The sequence below is a fragment of the Cervus elaphus genome, chromosome 33 (assembly GCF_910594005.1).
Source record: "Cervus elaphus chromosome 33, mCerEla1.1, whole genome shotgun sequence".
Taxonomy (NCBI): domain Eukaryota; kingdom Metazoa; phylum Chordata; class Mammalia; order Artiodactyla; family Cervidae; genus Cervus; species Cervus elaphus.
In genome coordinates this window covers 74,678,193-74,685,675 of record NC_057847.1, presented here as the reverse complement: position 1 = coordinate 74,685,675, position 7,483 = coordinate 74,678,193, and the positions used below count along the sequence as shown (strand labels likewise).

The 7,483-nt window shown below is 38.4% G+C and overlaps 1 pseudogene; it reads left to right on the top strand.

Annotated features, from left to right (window-relative positions):
• The first annotated feature begins 6,037 nt into the window (after window positions 1–6,037).
• On the top strand, window positions 6,038–6,714 carry LOC122688529 (annotated as a pseudogene).
• The last annotated feature ends 769 nt before the right edge of the window (window positions 6,715–7,483 follow it).

The window sequence follows — 7,483 nt, the reverse complement described above, 5'->3', positions numbered from 1 at the left end:
TTAAAGAATTGATACCAATCCTTCTCAGATTTCTCAAAAAATTAGAGGAAGAAGCAATTTCAAACTCCTTTTACAAAGCCAAAAGTAATGGCTAGACAAGGACACTACAAGAAAAGAAAACTACAAGTCAATATCATGAACATGAATGAAAAAATACTCAACAAAATATTAGCAAACTAAATTCAATTATACAGCCAAAGGACTGAATGCCATAATCAAGTGATATTTATTCCAGGGATGTCAAGATGGGTTTGACATGTAAATCAATCGATGTGATACACCAAATTAACAAAATGAAGGACAAAGATCATATGATCATCTCAATAGATGCGAGAGAAAAAAAGCATTTGATAAATTCAGCATCCACTTGTGGTAAAAACTTTCAACAAACTGCATACAGAGGGAAACTACTTCAATACAATAAAGCATACAAGACAAGTCCACAGCTGGCGTCAGTTTTAATAGTGAAAAGCTGAAATCATTTCTTCTAAGATCAGGAATAAGACAAGGGTTCAGTTCAGTTCAGTCGCTCAGTCATGTCTGACTCTTTGCAACCCCATGAATCACAGAACGCCAGGCCTCCCTATCCATCACCAACTCCTGGAGTTTACTCAAACTCATGTCCATCGAGTTGGTGATGCCATCCAGCCATCTCATCCTCTGTCATCCCCTTCTCTTCCTGCCCCCAATCCCTCCCAGCATCAGGGTCTTTTCCAACGAGTCAACTCTTCGCATGAGGTGGCCAAAGTACTGGAGTTTCAGCTTCAACATCAGTCCTTCTAGGGAACACCCAGGACTTATCTCCTTTAGGATAGACTGGATGGATCCCCTTGCAGTCCAAGGGACTCTCAAGAGTCTTCTCCAACACCACAGTTCAAAAGCATCAATTCTTCTGTGCTCAGCTTTCTTCACAGTCCAACTCTCACATCCATACGTGACCACTGGAAAAACCATAGCCTTGACTAGACAGACCTTTGTTGGCAAAGTAATGTCTCTACTTTTTAATATGCTATCTAGATTGGTCATAACTTTCCTTCCAAGGAGTAAGCGTCTTTTAATTTCATGGCTGCAATCATCATCCACAGTGATTTTGGAGCCCCCAAAAATAAAGTCTGACACCGTGTCCACTGTTTCCCCAAACAAGGGTACCACCTCACTATTCAACATAGTATTGTAAGTCTTAGCCAGAGCAAGAGAAAGAAATCCGAAAATATCCAAAATTTAAAAGAGAAAAACTGGCTCTATTTCTAGGTGACATAGTATTATATACAGACAACCTGAAAGACTTCGCCGAAAATTATTAGAACTAATAAATGAATATGGTAGAGTTGCAAGATGCAAAATCAATATACCAAAATCAGTTTAGTTTCTGTACACTAAAAATGCACTAGCAGAGAGAGAAGTTAAGAAAACAATCCCACTTACAACTGAATCAAAATTAGTACCTAGATATAAATTTAACCAAGAAGGTGAAGATCTAGACACTGAAAACTGAGACATTGATGAAAGAAATTGAAGATGATACATACGAACAGAAAGATATCACATGTCCATGGATTGGCAGAATTAACATTGTTAAAGTGTTCTTAAGACCCAAAGCAATCTACAGATTCAGTTCAATTTCCATTAGTATCCAACAATATCAAAATTCCAACAGCATTTTTCAAAGAACTGGGATGAACTATTTTGAAATTGTATGAAAGCACAAAAGACCCTAAATAGTCAAAGCAATCTTGAGAAATAAGAATAAATCTGGAGTCATAGTACTTCTTAATTTCAAATTACTTTGCAAGCTATAGTGCTCAAAATACGATGGAATTGGCATAAAAACAGACATAGAAGTTGATGCCACACAATAGTGAGCCAAGAATTAAGCCCATGCATATATGGTTAAATACCGTGGGACAAAGCAGTCAGGATTATACAATGGAGAAGGGACAGTCAATAAATGGTGTTGGGAAATTGGACAGCACATGCAAAAGAATGAAACCAGGTCACTATTTTACACCATCAAAGTGTTGAGTCAAAATGGATTAAAGACTTGAATCTAAGACTTGAACTCATACAACTCCTGAAACAAAACATAGAGGGTAAGCGCCTTCACATCAATGTTGGCAATAATTATTTTGGAATTGACAACAAAAGCAACAAAAATAAAAATAAATTAATGGAACTACATCAAATTTAAAATCTGCACAGCAGAGGAAACCATCAACAAAATAAAAAGGTAACCCACCAAACTGGAACAAAATATTTGCAAATAATATATCTGATAAGGGGTTAATATTCAAACTACTTTTTAAAAATTCATACAACTCAGTAGCAAACAATCCAATTAAAAACAGGCAGAGGAATTGAATAGACTTTTTTTTTTTCCCAAAGAAGATATTCAAATTGCCTACAAGTACATAAAAAGGTATTCAGCATCACTAATCATTAGGGAAGTCAAACCATAGTAAGCTATCACCTCACACATTTTAGAATGTATATCAGGAAAAAGATAAGAGGTAACAACTATTAGCAGGCATGTGGAAAAAAGGGAACTCTGGTGCACTATTGCTGGGAATGTAAAATGGTGCAACCACTATGGGAAACAGTATGGAGCTTCCCTAAAAAAATAAAAAAGAATTACCATTTTATTTTTATCCAGCAATCCTACTTCTGGAATTACATAGACCCAAAGAAAATGAAAACAGAATTTCAAAAGTTATTTGCACTCCATGTTCTTTGAAGCATTACCCACAATTCACAGTAGCCAAGACATGGACATAACTTACATGTTCATCAGTGGTTGAACAGACAGCGAAGAGGTGGTGTATTTATACATGCACACAGTCAGTGGAATATTATTCAGCCATAAAGGGTACAAACTTTCAGCTATAAAATGAATAAGGGAAAGCTCTAATGTAAAATATGGTGAGCATAGTTGATAACATAACATTGTATAAATAAAATTTCCAGAGAGAGAACAAAATGTCCTTCTAAGAGAGAATAATATATGAGGCGATGGATGTATTAATTATACTAGGGAATCCTTTCACAATGTGTTCATTGAACAAACCGCCATAAAGTATAATTTAAATATCCTACAATTTTATTAGTCAGTTTTTGTCAGTAAAATTGAAATTAAAAATAAATAAAATGGTATTTGCATACAACTAAGATTTGTGATAATTTGCTACCCAGAAATAGTAGAACAGACTTTGCTACAGAAATGGGTTGGTGTTATAACTTAAGCCTAAACCATGTAGTGTAGTTTTAGGATTTGGTGTTAAGAGATGGACTGATCTTGAGGAGACTTTGGGTGGAAACACAACCCAAGATATTGTTGGTGACGGCTCATGGGAATGTGGTATTGAAAGCTGATAGTATCTTAACCCAGTGCTACCAAGTTGAAGCTGAAACTCCAATACTTTGGCCATCTGATGCGAAGAACTGACTCATTAGAAAAGACCCTGATGCTGGGAAAGATTGAAGGCAGGAGGAGAAGGGGACAACAGAGGATGAGATGGTTGGATGGCATCACCGACTCGATGGACATGAGTTTGAGCAAGCTTCAGGAGTTGGTGATGGACAAGGAAGCGTGGTGTGCTGCAGTTCATGGGGTTGCAAAAATTGGATGTAACTGAGTGACTGAACTGAACTGAACAAAGTTGAAGAGGCTCCTGGATTCCGGTTGACAGTATCTGCTGAGCCCCCAGACAGCAGCCAGCATCAACTCTTTAAAACACGTGTCAGAGGCATTGTGGAGTGCTCATGAATGCTGCCTGATCTAGTTGACACATAGGACAGCTTTTGAACTTTTTCAGTACCCAGCTTTTCTTCCATTTAGATGTATTATTTGGAGTTTTCATGCCAGAGAGCCAACACCTGAAAAAAATAATTTTCTATTGTGTGTATATTTCATCTTTCTTGTCCTAGTGACTAGAATAGCTAAAGCTGTATTAAGTAAGAGTGTTTATAGCAACTGCTCTTGTCTTGTCCCTATCCCAATAGTAACACAAAGAATCTTTATGAATAGTAATAATAGGTATCATTATTATTACTGTGTGCTATATGCATAATAATGGTATATCATATTGTTTAGGAGCAAAGATTAGGAGTCCAGCTGTCTACTTTCTAGTACCTCTAACTGTGTGACCTTAGGCAAGTCGGCTTACCAATCTTCAGTTTGCTCACCTATGGAATGGGTAACAATATCTGCTGAGCTCGTTGAGTTGTTATAGGGGATTCAACGGATGAGTTAAGTTAGATTTACTTAGTCAATACCCAAACCTTGGTAAATGCTACATAGGTGTCTGTTACTCTTACCTTTTGCCAAGTGCATACTATGTCCAGACTGTGTGCTAAGAGCTGTAATATGTTGCCACACATAATGTTTACAACTTCTCCACGAACTGTGCACTATTCTCCTAAAACTTCAGAGGGGGAGTCTTCAGGTCCACAGGATCAAGCAACATCCCTGCATGCTCAAGTATAAATGGCAGAGCAAGATTCTGAACTCAAGGACGCCTGACTCTCTAGTTCACGTTTTCCTCCTGTGATGTGAGTGGCACACTTCCTGTTCCATGTCAAGTACTTTGAAAAGTACAGAGCAATATCAAACGCAGCCCCAGCTGCCAAAGGGTCTTACAATCCCAGGAGTCGGCCGGGGCTGCCCCCAAATACTCAGTTCGCTAGATCACTGGAGAGGAGGCCAGAGGAGCAGCAGCGAGGCCCCTGGCTCGGTTCAAAGTGCTGAATTCTGAACATTAAGGAAAGAAGCCGCTCTGGGTTTCCCTGAAGAGCAGCGAGCTGTCAGGGGCAGAGGTTTCATCAGACGAAGGGCTCAGCTTAGCTCCCTGCAGGGATCTGATGTTTGACCTTGGTTTGCTTTTGTCCCAAAGTCGTAATGAGAGGCTGCAATGGGGACGGCCAAAGAAGTGGCTGACGTGGAAGTTTGGTTCCACTGAATAAATTGCAGAGATTAAGGAGTGACCGTGTTTGGAGATCTCTAAAACGACTTTTCCATTTAAGGATACTTCATTTCAAACAGGCTCTCTCTTCAATGCTGACCTTCTTTATGACATTCAATCCCACATTTTCAACTGTTTCTTTGATGGCCCCATAAGTAAGAACAATAATATCTTCTGAAACTGAATCCAAGTAAAATGGAGTCATTATCCAAGTTTACCTTCCTATCTAGACCTAATTATCATTGATATTTTCATTCACCTGGTACATACTTAATACTTTAAAATCGTTCTTGATCCTCTCCTTCAAAGTAATCACTGGATTCTACCGAATTTTCCTCATTTCATCTTACTTTTTTTAAAAAGTACAACTGTCTCTCTAGTTCATATCCACATAAGCGCACACCCAAGGTTATGACTATTTTTAATTTTTATTATTATTTCTTAATAGTAATTTTTTAACTTTATTTTTTATTTTTTTAATACCAAAAACATTTTGTATTGGGGAATAACCAATTACCAATGTTGTGATAGTTTCAGGAGAACAGTGAAGGGACTCAGCCATACAGATGCATGTATCCATTCTCTCATAAACCCCTACCCATCCAGGCTGGACCATGACATTGAGCAGAGTCCCAAGTGCTATGAGATAGTTTTTTGTTGGTTATCCATTTTAAATATAACAGTGTGTATATGACCTTCCCAAAGTCCTTAACTATCCCTTCCCCCTGGCAGCCAGAAGTTCAGTTTCTAAGTCTGTGAGTCTCTTTCTGTTTTGTAAGTAAATTCATTTGTATCATTTCTTTTTATATCCCACATATAAATGATGCCATATGATAATTCTCCTTCTCTGTCTGATTTACTTCACTCAGCAGGACACTCTCTGGGTCCATCCACCTGCTGCAGATTGCATTATTTCATTCTTTTTAATGACTGAGTAATATTACATTGTATACATACACATATACTACATCTTCTTTATCCATTCCTAAACAACTTGGAATGGATTTGAGGCAAACTGTGCCTTAAGAAGATTTTCTTTAAGTGACTAAAACAAAGTTTAAAAAGCAAATAACAATAAAAGAATGAGTACCTGGATAAAACACTCATTTTTCAATAATGCAGCTTTTAAGTACATATCATTGCCTGGCCATAGTCCATTCGGAGTTACAAGTCCACAGTTCAACAACAACACGTTGACTGCTCCTAAAGATAACTACTGTAGGCCTTGTAGATGCCGCCACCCCGGAGTCTCGTGCTGTCCAGCCACGCTCAACCCCATCTTGTTCTTTGACATCACTGTCGACAGCAAGCCCTTGGGCCACATCTCTTTCAAGCTGTTTGCAGACAAAGTTCCAAAGACAGCAGAAAACTTTCATGCTCAGGGCACTGGGGAGAAAGGATTTGGTTATAAATGTCCCTGCTTTCACAGAATAATTCCGGGATTTATGTGCCAGGATGGTGATGTCACATGCCCTAATGGTACTGGTGGCAAGTCCATTCATGGAGAGAAATTTTATGATGAGAATTTCATCCTGAAACATACAGGTCCTGGCATCTTGTCCGTGGCAAATGCTGGCCTCAGCACAAACGGTTCCCAATTTTTCATCTTCACTGCCAAGACTGAGTGTTGGATGGCAAGCAAGCGGTCTTTGGAGAGGTGAAAGAGGGCATGAATATTACAGAAGCCGTGGAGGGCTTTGGATCCAGGAATGGCAAGACCAGCAAGAAGATCACCATTTCTGACTCTGGAAAAATCTAATGAATTTGACTCATGTTTTACTTAACCACCAGACCATTCCCCTGTAGCCCAGGAGAGCACTCCTTTACCCCATCTGCTTGAAATATCCTATAATCTTTGTGCTCTTGCTACAGTTCTTAGGGTTCCATATTTTCCTTATCCCCCTCCAAGTTTAGCTGGATTGCAAAGTTAAATATACAATTATGAAATAAAAACTAAACAACAACAATAACAACAAAAAAGAAAACTACTTAAAAAAAGAAGGCATAACCCAGATGTTCCTTCGTTTGACTTACTCCACCTAAGTTCAGATATGCAGAAGGGCTAAGGTATATCCAGAGTATTTTTTTAATGACACTCCCTCCTTTCACTTCAAATCACTCCTACCTAGCATGCAAAAATGAGTCATTTGATATAGTCTTTAGTATGGCATGTTTTAGTGTATCTTTTAGCAAGAACAGGGAAAAATAGTAGCATCATCAGATATATCATGTGGCTGTTGTGACCCCATCATATACTGTGATCAGAAAGACCTTTACCTCAGTCAATTCATAAGAAAAAATATCAGACACACCCAGGCTGGGATAAATTCCACAGGATAATTGGCTAGCACACAGTAATGTTGCCAAGGTCATGAAAAGCAAGTAAAAACGGAGAAACTGCCACAGACAGAAGAAACTCAGGAGATATAACACTTAAACACATCATGGTACCCCGATCTTCATCCTGGAATAGCAAGAGGACATTGATGGAAAACTGATGAAATCCAAATAAAGTCTAGAATTTAGTG